The sequence below is a fragment of the Schistocerca serialis genome, chromosome 3 (assembly GCF_023864345.2).
Source record: "Schistocerca serialis cubense isolate TAMUIC-IGC-003099 chromosome 3, iqSchSeri2.2, whole genome shotgun sequence".
Taxonomy (NCBI): domain Eukaryota; kingdom Metazoa; phylum Arthropoda; class Insecta; order Orthoptera; family Acrididae; genus Schistocerca; species Schistocerca serialis.
The window spans coordinates 209,753,765-209,770,678 of NC_064640.1; the positions used below are offsets into that span (position 1 = coordinate 209,753,765).

Consider the following 16,914-nt stretch of genomic DNA (forward strand, 5'->3'; position numbering starts at 1 on the left):
CACGAGAATATACGGTCGCAAGAAGACCCGGCTCCGGACGGCCAGGTGGCACTACCGAGAGGGAAAACCATCATGTTCGGCGTGTTGCTCTGTCGCACCGTACTATAATATGCAGCACCAATCTGAGCAGCAGTTGGCACCACAGTGACACAACGAACTGTTAAAAATCGGTTACTTCAAGGACAGCTTCGGGACAAACGCCCTGTAGAGTGCATTTAACCGACCGCAAACGACTGCTATTTGAGACATCAGTGGTGTCAAGCAAGAGCTCACCGGTGGGCAGGGTGGGGGTCTCTTGTGTATTCTGATCAAAGCTGGTTCTGCGTCGGTGCGAGCTATGACCGTGTGTTGGTTAGAAGGAGGCCAGTAGAGGCAACCAACCTCTCTGTGTGCTAGACACGCTGTACCTATACCTGGAGTTACGGTCTGGGGTGTGATTTCATATGACAGTAGGAGCGCTCTCGTGATTATCCCATGCACCTTAACTGCAAATCTGTACGTCAGTCTGGTGATTCGCCCTGTTGTGCTGCCATTCATCAACAGCAATCCAGCAGGATAACTCTCGGCTACATACCGATGTTGTAGCCCAACATGCTTTAAGACTGTCGACATACTGCCTTAGCCTGATCGATCACCAGGTCTGTCTTCAATCGAGCACATATGGGACATCATTGGACGACAACTCCAGCGTCACCGGCAAACAGAATTCACCGTCCCTGTACTGACCGGCCAAGTGCAGGAATGGAACTTCATTCCCCAAGCTAACATCCGGCTCCTTTAACACACAGTACATGCACGTTTGCATGCTTTCATACAACAATGTGATGGTTACACCAGTGATTAATGTACCGGCATTCCAAATTTTAATGTCTTATCTCGCGCTTACGTTAACTTGTGACATTGAAACGTTAATCACTTAAATGTGTTACCTAGACAAATGTATTCCCGAAATTTCATTACTCTACATTAATTACTTTTTGGTGTTGCATTTTTTCCGTCAGTGTATACATGGTTTCTAACTTTCATACTTGATGTAATGCGTTAAATCATCGATGTAAAATAATGCTTCTTAAGGGGGGTAGGACGTCAAACGGGCCGACTTGGAGCAGGAGAGGCAGCACAGGACATTTTAATTTCCACTGTCTATACTTTTACAAGTAAATTCATAAAATTTTGTCAGCATGACCAGGAAGGATTCAGGATTCACACTCGTAGCAGCGGAAGTTAAAAAACATAACAAAATAATTTTTTTTACATGTGAAATTTCATCATTTTTTCACTTACTAGTGGCTGCATTTGTTGCTATAGGTACACTTTTATTCATAAGTAAGAGAGACTGTTCGATGAATTTTGCACAGCATACAAACCATACTTACATGTGTCTGAAACTCTAGAATCTATTTAATTTATGAAAAATGAATGAGCTGTTACGTTTTAAACTTTATGTTTAGAAAAAAATCAAATTTTGTCGTTAATTGTCTCAAATTTTACCACAGTTTTTAATAGATTTAGAAAATTCTAGAGTTTCATAGACCTGTACGTATGGTTTGTATGCTGTGCAAAATTCATCGAACAGTCTCTCTTACTTGTAAAGAAAAATGTACCTATAGCAACAAATGCAGCCAACAGTAAGTGAAAAAATGATGAAATTTCATATCTAAAAAAAATTTTTTTTTATGTTTTTGCACTTCCACTGCTATGAGTGTGAATCCTCAATCCTTCCTGGTCATGCTGACAAAGTTTTATGAATTTATTTGTAAAAGTATAGACAGTGGAAAATAAAATGTCCTGTGGTGCCTCTCCTGCTCCAAGTCGGCCCGTTTGATGTCCTACCCCTCTTAAAGAGTAGATTACGACAGCATTTCAGATTTTTATATTTGGTCAGCAATTATGCGAAATACCTAAAATCAAAATTTTATTGGCCCTGGAAGCCATCAAATAAGCAACATGCAAATGACTCAAATGGCTCTAAGCACTATGGGACTTAACATTTGAGGTCATCAGTCCCCTAGACTTAGAACTAATTAAACCTAACGACATCACACACATCCATGCCCGAGGCAGGATTCGAAGCCGGCCGGAGTGGCCGTGCGGTTCTAGACGCTACAGTCTGGAGCCGAGCGACCGCTACGGTCGCAGGTTCGAATCCTGCCTCGGGCATGGATGTGTGTGATGTCCTTAGGTTAGTTAGGTTTAATTAGTTCTAAGTTCTAGGTGACTGATGACCTCACAAGTTAAGTCGCATGGTGCTCAGAGCCATTTGAACCGTTTGAACGAGGATTCGAACCTGCGACCGTAGCAGCAGCGCGGTTCCAGACTGAAGCGCATAGAACCGGTCGGCCACAACGGCCATCAAGCAACATGCAACTGCAACTGTGCGCTAGGAAGCAAGAACCACGTTAGGCAGTTAGTAATACATATCGTAGGATTTCAATGTAACGAAAGTAAATATTAAGACGGTGAGGATGGAGTCTGGTGGGGAGATTCGATCCCCGCGGCACCTGTGGAGGTGGAGACGGGTGCGCGCGCAGCTCAGCAGCGGGCGATATAAAGGCTGCGCCGGCTGCGAGGCGCGCTTTGCTCCTGCGTCGCTCACCGCTCACGGCTCGCGCAGGTCTCCAGTGAGTACCTCGCAACTTGCGTATCTCTCTTCTGTTTGTTTATGTCGCCCATCACTTATCAACCTGTTTTACCACTCCGTGTCTCTGAGTCGGGTACAGAACTTTTTCTATCTGTCGCGAATTGATTTACTAATTTTAAACAAATTTATGGCAGAAAATTACAGTGTCGGAAGGAAAATTTTCTTTACCCGACTGACTTCCTTTTTCGCCTTATCTTTAATACCGAAGCTGCACAGCATCGTCGGGATTAGCAACGGAGATAGCTAGGTGTAATGGCTCAGGCGAACTTCACGCGGGAACATATATATATATATATATATATAGCCTTTCTCAAAAGGCTGTTGCGTCGCCTACCAATATACTTCTGTGACAGAATGCTGTATGAAACCCCGTAAATTTCTCGTGTACCTCAATTTCCGTCACTCGTCGACAGAAAAACTCCGGTGTCTGTGTGTCTTCCAGTTTTTGGTTTCAGCGGCGCCCCCCCGATTGTTACTACGGTAATATAAAAACGCTGAGTGATTGTTGTGTTTTCCCGAACACGTCTCAAGGGATGTAATCTACAATAAGAAAACTTCTTTTAAATAGTTTACGATTTAAAATTAAATAGTTTTTCCTGAGATGCATGACGTCAAACTTAATGGTTCGACCATCTGCAGGCTAAGTGGGATGACAGAGGTAATTCGTTACATTTCTCGCGTAAGAATGGCGTGTGTTACCTACAGTTCGTTTTCAGGTTTCCCGCAGTGTGTTCTGTAAACAGTTAACAGTTCTGTAACACAACATAAATTTTCCCAGTGATACTGATTACAAACCCTTCCTTTATGCTGTAAATTAGCTGTTCTTATTAATTGAAATATTTGAAACGTTACCGATTTTATTTTCTCATCTACAGCTTCGCATTGTAATTTTTCAAACAGAATCTGTTATCGTGTGTTGCGAGTGCTCTAAACGCGTCTGAATACGTAAATTGCTAGCAACAAACAGTCAGTTTTAATCTGGCCGTTGTTGACAAGGCGAAGGTGAGATATTGCGCGATTTCCAACCGAGAGTATGTATAGACTGTTCGAAAATATGCATGAATTACGTTTTCACCCAAAACATAAGTAGCAAAATATCTGCGGACTGCCAAAAAATGTGTATAAATTATATTGTAATTTCCATAAAATGAAACATAAATTTGTCTTCAAGTCTAACCGTTTTGGAATTGGTGTAGCTGGGGTTTCATGAGCAGAGGCTGTATCACTATCTTTCCCATTTCATAGTTAAATAAAAGAAAACTCACTTTGGGATATGAAGTGTCATAACCAGCAATGTCAGACAGATCCAGTTTCTTTTCTTCTTTTCGTACACGGAGGATGAATTTAAGTTTCTGGGCCACTTGGAAAAGTTCATCTTAAAAGCTTAAATTATGCACGTTTTCACATGTATTAACACAGGAAGCAGCAATTAAAATGTGTGTTATTTACGAAGTAAATTAAAATGTGTATTGTCAATAATAGTAATAAATAATTGTGATTTAGTCGGATCGCTTCTCTTTAGGCCAGTCTGTAAAATGTTGTGGTAGCAGCCGCTGAATTACACATAGGTGGTTAGAGAAAGAAAGTGCGTAGGAACTACACAAGAATTGTGGGACGAGCAACTGCGAAACTCATTATGAGACCCGATGGACTGACAATTATTCGAAAGACAATAACGCTATTTGCAGTTTCGAAGATTCTGATTCTTGGCTGGCAAAATGAAGATACATAGAAGATAGAGATATGGTTTATTTTTTAAAAAAGTTTTTTAAAAAAATGGGTTTCTGACATAGAGTCACAGATAGTAGCTTCACTTAAATGTATTTTGGGAGAAATACAATTCTTTGGCTAAATACGAATTTGGGAGTAGAGCAGTTGCGAATGTGTAAGTGCTTCTGGCGGTGACTCAGTATTTTACGATCTTTCATCTCAGGTGCCATAACGACATGCATATTTTGACACGGGAGTATCGCAAGTGCCACGATTTCCAGCAAAAACTGTTCAAAACTGTTTTTTCAGTGTCTGACTTATTAGCTGCTAACAATAAGCATACTTATTAGGAGAAAGCAGTGTCACTCCAAAATAGCCACCGATGGATGATTTCGTGGTGAGCAATACAAAGACGGTAAGAAAGATGGTTGTCTTAAGCCCACAGGAACAGTTTCATGCGTTATCAAAGTAGTCACAGTAATTATTACAAGTTTTTTAAAGAGTAGCATAGAAAATATGTGTTAATATTTACGTATAACTCCCCATCTCGAGCAGCGTACTCATTTCCCCATCCGTACGTGACTTCTGATTAAAGAATTATACTTGTTTCAAGTCCGTATCTGGGAGTACAAATAGGGATTTTTCTGTGATTCGCCTAGTACAATGCTGTGATGTTTCCGTAGTATACTTTACAGCCGATTTCCTATCACGCAGTTATAAAGTCCGAGCTGATGGACTGTTTCTAACGACGCTGATGTTTACCGAACCTAACACTCTAACTGTCCTTTTCCTGTCTTGGTACTTGATCGTAGGGTTGTGTACAATTCATGAATTCTGTTTGCAGCTGGTTCAAATAAAACTTATGTGATATCTGTGTCACCACAAATTACCTATAAAAATTTCCCGTATGTCCAATTCTTTGGGCAAATGGCGAAAATATTTCAGTGATTATCGTACTTGTCTTACAAACTCTTCAAGCAAGGCATGTGTTAGAACAGTGGTACGGAAGGCTTGACTGAATGATAAGTCACTGACCCTTTGTTAACAAGTCTTTGCTCTTTTTGCAGTACCTTATGAACTTAAAGTGCTGTACCTCGTGTACTTTTTTGCTGTAGGCAGAAGCATGTTCCTGTTGGCACGTAACACAGTGGTAGTTGGCAAGCTGAATGAGAGGATGTAGAGGTAAATCTAAATTCTTAAAGAGGCTCATTATTGGACTCGAAGTCCACTTACGTTGCTCTATGTATAGCATAGCATAGGTTCTCTGCAATATTCTAAAATAGGTTCTCATTTCCCTCTCAGCTACTGAACATAATCATTTTATCTCTAATGCTTAACTATTAATTAGAAGTAAATCAATGGTTCGTCTTTTTTTTTCACCAGAAGCAACGCCTTTAGCGAGATGCTGATTTGGGCTGAGAATATTTGCTTGTAGATAATGAATGTGGTAATGAAATATATTGATTTTGGAAAATCAGCGGTAACGGAACTCTGGTAGATGAAATGATAATACCACAGATGCGCTGATTAAAAAACCTCGGTCTTCACTCTACGTCAGAGAGGTTGACAGACGCACTCTTCCCAAAACGTATGCTGATTAAGTACAACCAGTAAAGCCCCAATGAGAAACTTCTTTAATACCATGAAACTCGAATTCCTCAATGGACAGGTAATTTGTTTATTGTAAAACAATAATAGAACATTACAAAATACCATATTATCGTTATTTCTTTAAAAACGGGTATTGTTGCCTATTTCCCACGACACATTTTTTTCTACTTACGAATATACAGCACTAGCATTTAGATCTGAGCTGCGTGCGATTCGCACTGTGAATTTACAAACATGAACAGAAGCGAGTAGACTTCCCCATGTTAAGTTCAGACAGTAATTTTTTTATTTTTATTTTTTTTGAAAATCGTAAAAAATTATAATTGCTTAGAGCCAGATCAGCGGGGTTTGCGGTAAAAAAGGGAATGAATAAATCTGTGATCCGCAAAGAGAAGTGGGCGACTTTCAAAAGAGACTGACGAATTGTTGGGAGGGGTCGATTCGTTGAATAAAGAAAAAAATATTTTAACATTATGAGTCTTGTACGTCCAAGACGATGACGTAATCGTAGGAACTTTCTCCAGTTGAGTATCATCACAGGAGAGAAACTTCCACATTACTGGCTTGAAAAACCCGTTTCCATACTGCTACAATGATTTACACGAAAAAATCTTTTATGCAAAAAAGTAATAGTTGACTACCTAACAAAACGCCAGTCTTGTGTGATTCTCGTTTTTTAAGTACATGAACATCTTACACGAGATTCACAGTTCAGATTTCAAGCGGGTCCTAGAGCAGTTGGATTGGATTGTTTTGGGGAAGGAGACCAGACAGCGAGGTCATCGGTCTCATCGGATTAGGGAAGGAAGTCGGCCGTGCCCTTTGAAAGGAACCATCCCGGCATTTGCCTGGAGCGATTTAGGGAAATCACGGAAAACCTAAATCAGGATGGCCGGACGCTGGATTGAACCGTCGTCCTCCCGAATGCGAGTCCAGTGTTTAACGACTGCGCCACCTCGCTCGGTTCCTAGAGCAGTCTTGGTCTAGAAATAAGTGAACTTGTTCATATATTGTGAGCACTGATGTACAGCCTGCAATGAATTTCCTCGATATTAAATTAATTTGATAAACTACGAGTGCAAGAAACGAAAACGCATGCTTTTAGAAAATATCTTAGTATGGTGTGCAAAACGGAAGAGGTTCTATTAAGATAAAAAATCAGTTGTAGAGAGCAGTGTGAAATGTCATAGGTTTATGGTGGTTTAATACTGAAGGTTAACACCATTTACTTTCCCTAGAAGAAAGGTAAACTGCCACTGAAATGGTACAACCCTTCTTTGGTGCCTGCACCAACGATAATGTCGGTTCGCTTGCCTGGTCTAATGTGGATTTTTTCCCCTCGAAACTGTACGATGCTGGTCATACCTTAAGCCCGGAGCGAACACCATTTTAAATAGAGGCTAACACTTGATGAAAATATTATTTCATTCTTGTAAAACATATTACTGAAAAGGGAGTGCAAAGGTATTCCTTAATTTGCTGAGTTATATCGAGCAGTAAAAATAAATAATTTCTTGCTGTAAATAAGTGGCCAGAAAATAATTATAAATAGACTGCAGATAACTGAATGAAATGTGAGATAAAAGTATAGACAAGCGGTAAATTTCATGTCAGACGTAGAATTGTACGTCTCACCCTTTTAGAAAGGAACTGCCGACTAAATAACTTTAAAGCCACTGAGATTCGTCACTGCCAGAGCTGAACATTTGTAAGCGTGTTTCACGGCATGTAAGAAATTATTGCACTTTATATAAATAGCACTTGGTTTTCCAGCAGAGCCAAAGGACGTTGGAGGAGAATCTCATCACGTTACCACACTTCTAGCAACAGTTGTGAAGTTACTTATGAATTTATAGCTCTCAGACAAAACTCATTTCAAGAGAGAGGGAAGAAAGAAGAAAAATGAATTAATGAGAATTGGAGTTTGTAACACTGCCGTCTGCAGATTCATACATACCACTATGGCGAGCTTACTCGATTACTTTTGTGCTCTGTTTCGCAGAAAGTCAAGAAGTTTTAAAACGTACGGCTTCGCTGGTAACTTTTGGACAATGAAGATATGTATAAACAGATTTCTGTATTAGTCTCCAAGGAAATGCTAGAATATGATAACATTATTTTGCCATATTCTTGCTTATCCTTTGGCACTAGTATGATTATAGCTTTAGGTCTGCTGTAGTGAAGACGTCAATAGCGCTCCGGAATGTAGTTTCCGTAGACTGATGCATTAAGGGCAATCACCATTTTCACTTCCCTCGCTTATTTCAATGAGAAAACGTTAACGATCGCGCCCTCGTTGCTTTACGACCTAATCTTCAAGCTTTGTCGTTCTCACGAACCAGAAAAATTGAAGATTATTGTAAGTACACTGTTTCTTTCATAAAACAAACTACTGCAAGTTTTTATTTCCCCTTATAGCACTATTTTTTTTAAACAGTAACATAGAATGTGTGGAAGGAAGGCTTTGCGTAATACATAGCACCAACCGTCAGTTAAGCTCGACACGACTATTAAAGATCTCCAATTGTGTCTACTTTGGGTTTACACTAAATTGGATAATGGAAATATTTACGGCATCATTGCACTTTCACGTGAGGTGTTGTTAATGCATCGCAGATAAGCAAAAAAAGAGGACGATCGCTAGCGTCAGAAATAGCGCAGTTTTTCATGCTCTGTAGACGAATGGGTACAAATTAGTTACGCACGTAGCTCGGAGCGGGCTGCACATGAGGCATATATCCTCGTTAAAGCGCGGCCCTTGTGCCGCGGCGCTTTGGGGAGAAAAAAGCGGTAATTATAAAAGGACTGCATTGAGACAAGGCGAAGCGCTGGGTCAAGATGATGTTGGCCATGCGCTACGGCCACTCGAGCTGAGTTGCATCACTGGTGAAAGGCGAAACCACGACCAGTTTTTAGCAATATTGTTCATAACGAGAGCTTCTGTGACGGTTGTTCTGGGCCTCGAGGAGAGGAAAGACCCTTTTGGACACAGAAAACTGCAACATCGTTAAAGAATCATCGGAAAAGCATAAAATGTATGCCGTTTACAACTGATGTTCATAATAATAAACGGTGGAAGCGTAAAATTGATAAATCTGTTTTACAGTGAAAGGACTAAAACCCCCTTTTTGTGTTCCTGAGATATTACCTATTATATATCTTCGAACCAATTCTATACTTCTGACTTATGTGTGATTTTTATTAGCTTGTACTTTCTAATCGATGATATTGCAGCGGGTATGTAGCTACAGAAGGGGCGATTTATGTAACGCCTTGAAGAAGGTAACTGTCCAAACAACATTAAATGGAACGTAATCGAGCACTTATAAAGTCCTCAACAGGAATACACAGAAAGGCAAAACTTAATTACGTACACCTTGTCATAGGTAGCAAACTGCTGTTGAGATTGCACAATACTTGTAACATCCGTGATTGACATAAATATAGCAAACACACTGTGCTACCACGCCTTGCGTTCTTCTAAGAAGATGCTAAAAATGTTTGCTGAAATATAAGGATCAAGTAGTGCGTAATTAAAGCAGTCGTCAGCATTAAAGTAGCAGAGAACACCACAGAGCTTTACTGTCAATGATCGTTTTGCCAACTCACTCACGGAGCTACGCATCCAAAGCCAGAGGGAGATGCTACAGGTGAAGCGTTGTGCATCACTGAGAAGTTAACTGTCAAAGTTACGAGGGCGTACGTTCCTAGAGGAGTCAACTGCCACACGAAGATGAAATTAGGGAGAGTCGAAATCGCCCGGAGGTTTACCAATACCTCCCGCTCACCGTTCGCGACTGGAACAGTAGACGGGGACAAATGACAGTGGTACTCGTAGCAGCCTTCGCCACAAGTCACAAGGTGGCGTGCGTACTATTGTTGTACATGTAGATGCCACCCATCCTGTTCTATGACGGCTTAATTTTTAACGTGCAGCGTAATTTTGGATTTGTGGTTTGTAGCTCACTTACTAGGGCACATTACGTAGTGAATTTCAGCAGCACTGTAGATCACGACCGGGCAGAGTCACCCAACAGGTTGCTAAACCACATTTTCCTGGCCGCGCGTAAGCGCCCACTTTGCCACAATCGATTACGCCCAGAGTCTTCTTGAAATATGCGTTTCATATTTTTGTAGAAGCAGGCGTCGTGTGCTAAGAGTTGCGATAATGACTCCTACGAATTGTGGATCCCCTCAGGGAATCTGCCAACGACAAGTTTTTAAGCTTCTCTTTTCAACAAGACAACGACCACTATCATAATGTGCAGAACAATGAAATCTTCTTCGTCGCAGGATGGTGGACTCTTCTTCCACGGCCTACGCGTTTGCCAGGTTTGTAGCCGTCCGGTTCAGTATAACTAATTATCCTTGACATAAACTATTTCTGTAAGAAAGTACTTTTGTGAAAGTAGCAGTTAACATCTGATCTAGATAGTATCATCTAAATCTATCCCTTGTAAACACTATTTGCTAAACTGTCACTTGGATTGTCTGGTACTCTATTCATTAGAATACATTTACCACATATCTTTTACATTTACTCCACATCAGACATTAGTGGTATCTGTTACTGATACTGAGAGGTAATCTGGGATGAGACTACAGTTTGTTGTGTGCCATAGCCCCTGACTTACTACGCAGAATCTTGAGATTTCTTGATTTGTAGTGTGCATGTGTGTGTGTGTGTGTGTGTGTGTGTGTGTGTGTGTGTGTTCAGAAACAGAGAGAATGAACTAAGAAATGCCATATGGTCAGTGATGCGTCAGTTCGCGGAAAAAGGCAAAGGAGCTCCTTGTAAACGAAGCCTTGGAATGCCATGCTGTTAATGCTTACGCTTTTGTGTCATGTTTCTCTTGATGTGAAGTCTTAATCCTAATAACAAAAAATGAAGTAAGCTAATCAACAACACAACCGCGTCTGCTCTGTGATGCAACGCAGTGTTCGTCGCACTTACAATGTCAGATACGTAATGGTTCGCTCGTTTAATTATCTACAAGTTGCAAACGAAAGAGCTGAGAGTAGTTTTCTCAGAACAGAAAGAGACAGAGAATAACCTGGACAAGGTTCTGTCGAAGAAACTAACTGTACATGAGCCTCAGTGATTTACGGTAGCAGTGGTAAACCTCAATCACGTTGTTCAGATGAGGATTTACTCCTCGTTTCTTACTAACAAGAGTACAATGTCGGTCATATTACATACGCTGGATTTCGTGCCGCATATTAAAGACGATTTCCATAAGTTGGAAAGTCAATCTGCTCTAAGTCTACAAATTGCGCGAAACGAACTCCAAACAGTTTAAAAGCTATCATCTCGTGTGCTTTGTATTGATACTGTGACCAGTCACTTTCTAATTCGTTTTTGATAAACGCTTTTGTTCTTCCATTAGACAGTTTTTTGAGCCTCAGTAGGCAGTAAATATTTACAGGAACTTCATGTTTTATGCAACTTGTAGTTAAATACTGGCGGCCGCTGTGGCCGAGCGGTTCTAGGCGCTTCAGTCCGGAACCGCGCTGCTGCTACGGTCGCAGGTTCGAAACCTGCCTCGGGCATGGATGTGTGTGATGTCCTTAGGTTAGTTATGTTTCAGTAGTTCTAAGTCTAGGGGACTGATGACCTCAGATGTTAAGTCCCATAGTGCTTAGAGCCATTTGAACCATTTAAAGTTAAATACCTACCATCTGAGGATGGGCCTGCTGTGAACACAAAGCTAGCTAATGGAACAGTAAAATTTTTTAGAAAAGCATTATAAAATGACTTAGGCTTAGTATCAATCCAATGCATCCGATATTTTAATGGTAGTCTCAAACTCGATGTCCATTACCTATATGTTTAAAAGTTGTCACAGCTTCCAATTATTGGTTCAAAACTGGCAGACTCTCTTCCTTTCAGGTTTTCCGTATGATTTAATATCCCATTGACAGTAAGTGTAAAAGAAATGGATAATAAATTATATGAAGTACATAATATCATTCCGCCATCATAATAGCACTAATACAATTCCGGCATAATCGCATTTTAATAACATATACCACACAACTTTTCGCTTATCGACCTACATTATCATTAATATTGTCAGGAACGTATAAATTTGGATGGCATTTGTAAGGTAATAGCAATCAAGACATAACATTGTATTAAGTAACATATATGCTTGCTCAAACTATGGAAGACTTACCGATGACTCAAAATGGAACTTTTTTAAGAAATATCCCAGTACTTTTCCGAAACTGCGTAGAATATGAAGGAGCAAGAATGCAACAGTAGGTGAACTGGTATTTTGCTCTCTCTTCCGAGACCTACGAGTATATTCCTTCATTTGATCACCAACTTCCCGCAGGACTTTCTGTATGACGTTTAATGCATTTCGTTTCGTTAGAAGTTTCAGATCGATTCCAGAGTGACCTCTGTAATAATTAACCAAACCGAAGTTCTTATCTGCTCTACGGAGGAACAACACCGAGAAAGATGGCGTAGTGGTTGGCGCAGTCGGCTCACATTCGAGACAACGGCGGTTCAAATCCGTGTCCGGCCATCCTAACTTAGGTTTTCCTGGATATCCCTAAGTCACTTAAGGCAAATCCTGGGATGGTTACTTTGAAAGGGCATGGCCGATATCCTACCCCGTCCTTCCTTAGTCGGAAATTGTTCTCCTTCTCTTGGTTACCTCGTTGTCGACGGGGCGTAAAACACTAATCTTCCTTCCTTCTGTGGAGGAACTCATAAAATGCTGTGTACCACTCTCACTGTATTATTAAATACGTAAGTAGTCTCAGGAGTGGAATGGGTTCGGTCTTTAGTGTCTTTTACACTGCGTTAATCACCGCACACAATAACAGGCCCCCCCCCCCCCGCATACACGGGTACGCACACACACATACACACACAGCTAGAAGAAAGACCACACAGCAGAAATCACTAACTAATGAGAGGCGTGTGGCAATAGACAATACATCGCAAATACACCACAAAAAGGATAAGCACGCGTTTTGGCTTCTGTATCTCTTTTCAATTAAACGAAAAGCCGCTCATGGGGACTAGAAGAAATATTTTATATTCTGTTTTACTGTTTCATTTAGAATTCACTTCTTGTAAGTCGCCCATTATAAATCATCGGAAAAGTCTCTTTGTAATTATGCCTAGCGAAACAGTAACTCACATTTCATCTGCTCTACCATTGAATATCTTCACCGTCAAACTCCAAAAAACGCATGCTCTCGTGAACAACACATAAAATGGAGACCAGGTATATCTGTGAAGTCTTACGTCTTTCCTTTCCAACTGTAACCTTCAGCGATAACTAATGATAATGAAATCAGATTCTGCATTTCTGTGGTCGTATTGTTCGTAGTTGCTTTACAAGCCCTGTGGGTATTATCGTTCCATCATTACAACTACACGAAAATGCGTGTTTTTCTCACCAGATGCGTTTCGCTTTATGGAGGTAAAGCATCATCTGTGGTCTGTAATTAAAGATATTTACAATTTGATTCGTTTCTAAGATCGAAAAACAATTCGTTAACAATTTGTTGGTTTTTACTTACGGTGATTTCTGCTTGGTTTCTTGCTCTAGTGTCCGTCTATCTGGCTGTCTGGCGGTCTCTCTGTCCGACTGTTAAGAACCTTTTTTCTCAGGACCGGGTAGACGTATCAAGTTCAAAGTTATGTCACATATTGAGGTCATAATCCCTAGGAGGTGTAAGAATTTTAAGCTTCACTTCACTTCAATCAAAAGATACGGCCATTATGTCACATATTTTGATAATCGAAAACTTACTCATTAAAACCTATAGGGTGCTTCCCCTTGGACTAGAAACATGAAATTTTGCAAGCAGCAAGACGTCAGTCCACTGTTTTGCTCTACACCTACCACGTCTTCATTCTTGAAATTGTCTATTACTGCTGCAACGAAACTGAAAGGTCTAAATCATTACTTATTACCTCGAAGAAAACGGTCTATTGACACTCAGTCAACAAGGAATTAGAAAACGTTGTTCTATTGAATCACAACTAGTTCTTTAGTCGCATAAATTGTGGAGTGCTATTGACAAGGGATTTCAAATTGATTCCGTATTTCTGGATTTCCGGAAGGCTTTTGACACTATACCACACAAGCGGCTTGTAGTGAAATTGCGTGCTTATGGAATATCGTCTCAGTTATGTGACTGGATTCGTGATTTCCTGTCAGAGAGGTCACAATTCGTAGTAACTGCATGAAAGTCTTTGAGTAACACAGAAGTGATTTCTGGCGTTCCCCAAGGCAGTGTTTAGGCCCTTTGTTGTTTCTTACCTATATAAACGATTTGGGAGACAATCTGATCAGCCGTCTTAGGTTGTTTGCAGACGATGCTGTCGTTTATGGACTAGTAAAGTCATCAGAAGTTCAAAACAAATTGCAAAACGATTTGGAAAAGATATCGGTATGGTGCGAAAATTGGCAATTGACCTTAAATAACGAAACGTGTGAGGTCATCCACATGAGTGCTAAAAGGAATCCGTTAAACTTCGGTTACATGACAGATCAGTCAAATCTAAAGGTCGTAAATTCAACTAAATACCTAGGAATTATAATTACGAACAACTTAAATTGGAAGGAACACATAGAAAATGTTGTGGGGAAGGCTAACCAAAGACACTTAGAAAATGCAACAGATCTACTAAGGAGACTGCCTATACTACGCTTGACCGTCCTCTTTTAGAATATTGCAGTGCGGTGTGGGATCCTTAGCAGATGGGATTGACGCAGTACATCGAGAAAGTTCAAAGAAGGGCAGCACTTTTCGTATAATCGCGAAATGGGGAGAGAGCGTCAATGAAATGATACAGGCTTTGGGATGGACATCATTAAAACAAAGGCGTTTTTCGTTGCGGAGCAATCTTCTCACGAAATTTCAATCGCCAACTTTCTCCTCCGAATGCGAAAATATTTTGTTGACGCCAACCTACATAGGGAGAAGCGATAACCATGACAAAATAAGGGAAATCAGAGCTCGTACGGAAAGGTATAGGTGTTCGTTCTTTCCGAGCGCTATGGAAGATTGGAATAATAGAGAATTGTGAAGGTGTTTCGATGAACCCTCTCTCAGATACTTAATTGTGATTTGCAGAATATCTATGTAGATGTAGATGAAGATGTAAGTAATAGCACAAAGAAAGTCCGATACTCTTTCGTTTGCCTTGTACAAAAGGTAGTAGAATACCAGCACATAAAGATGCTTACCAGTCAAGACTTTCAGGAACTCTCGTTTTTTGACTTTTAAACGTAGCAATTTGCCCGTCACTCCGTGTCGCTCCTGGAGGTGCTATACTATCGCTTTATAGTTTACCGTCGCTATGAACACAAACCTCTTACTCGCACTTCACTGTGAAGTTCTTCGCTCCCGGACACTGAGTGACAGCAGTGGGCCGGAGCGTATAAAAAACAACCAGTGCGTGCAAAGTTTGGAAGCTACACTGGCAGAATGTCATAACTTGGTACTGTCAGACTAATGGCTCAATTTTTTTTCCTGAGGCAAGCTGCCCCATTTCCTTTGTAACTGGTCCTTGATACTGCTGGATACTGGCACTGGGTCGGAGTTGACGTCGAACTGATCCCACACATGTTCTATGGAGCACGTATTTGGGGATCTTACTGGCCGCGGCTGTACCTCAGCATCACGCAGACAGTTTATAGAGACACTTGTCACGTGTGGACGAGCATTCCTTTGTTGATAAATAGCACCACGATACTGTCACGTGAGAGGTAACACATGAGGACACAGGACGTTCGTAACGTACCACTGTGCCGTCAGAATTCCCTCAATCACTACCAGAAGTGACATGAAATCATCCCCGGTGGCTCCACGCACCTTGACGATAAGAATAACACCGCTGTGCTTCTTCAAAACTGGAAGAATAGGACCTCTCCTCTGGTCGCCGCCATACTCATCGACGATGACCATCGGGGGTAATTGAGAACCACGATTCACCGCTGAACATAATGCGGCGCTCTTCATCAGTAAATGGTTCAAATGGCCCTAAGCACTATGGGACTTAACATCTCAGGTCATCAGTCCCCTAGACTTAGAAATAAATGGTTCAAATGGCTCTGAGCACTATGGGACTCAACTGCTGTGGTCATAAGTCCCCTAGAACTTAGAACTACTTAAACCTAACTAACCTAAGGACATCACACACATCCATGCCCGAGGCAGGATTCGAACCTGCGACCGTAGCGGTCGTGCGGTTCCAGACTGTAGACTTAGAACTACTTAAACCTAAACAGGGTGTTACAAAAAGGCACGTCCAAACTTTCAGGAAACATTCCTCACACACAAATAAAGAAAAGATGTTATGTGGAAACACTTAATTTCCGTGTTAGAGCTCATTTTAGTTTCGTCAGTATGTACTGTACTTCCTCGATTCACCGCCAGTTGGCCCAATTGAAGGAAGGTAATGTTGACTTCGGTGCTTGTGTTGACATGCGACTCATTGCTCTACAGTACCAGCATCAAGCACATCAGTACGTAGCATCAACAGGTTAGTGTTCATCACGAACGCGGTTTTGCAGTCAGCGCAATGTTTACAAATGCGAGGTTGGCGGATGCCCATTTGATGTGTGGATTAGCACGAGGCAATAGCCGTGGGGCGGTACGTTTGTTGGGGGGTTAGGTTGTTTGTGGGAAGAGACCAAACTGCGAGGTCAGCGGTCTCGTCGGATCAAGGAAGGACGGGGAAGGAAGTCGGCCGTGCCCTTTCAGAGGAACCATCCCGGCATTTGCCTGCAGCGATTTAGGGAAATCGCGGAAAACCTAAATCAGATGGCCGGACGCGGGATTGAACCGTCGTCCTCCCGAATGCGAGTCCAGTGTGCTAACCACTGCGCCACCTCGCTCGGTGGTACGTTTGTATCGAGACAGATTTCCAGAACGAAGGTGTCCCGACAGGAAGACGTTCAAAGCAACTGATCGGCGTC

At 41.3% G+C, this 16,914-nt stretch overlaps 1 protein-coding gene across 1 annotated transcript in view; it reads left to right on the forward strand.

The window, feature by feature from the left end:
* Window positions 1-2,593: 2,593 nt before the first annotated feature.
* LOC126471568 (uncharacterized) overlaps window positions 2,594-16,914 on the forward strand; it is a 285,067-nt gene continuing 270,746 nt past the window's right edge. Inside the window, exon 1 of the mRNA XM_050099793.1 lies at window positions 2,594-2,621. The gene's annotated coding sequence lies outside the window, so the exon portion shown is untranslated. The remainder of the gene's footprint in view (window positions 2,622-16,914) is intronic.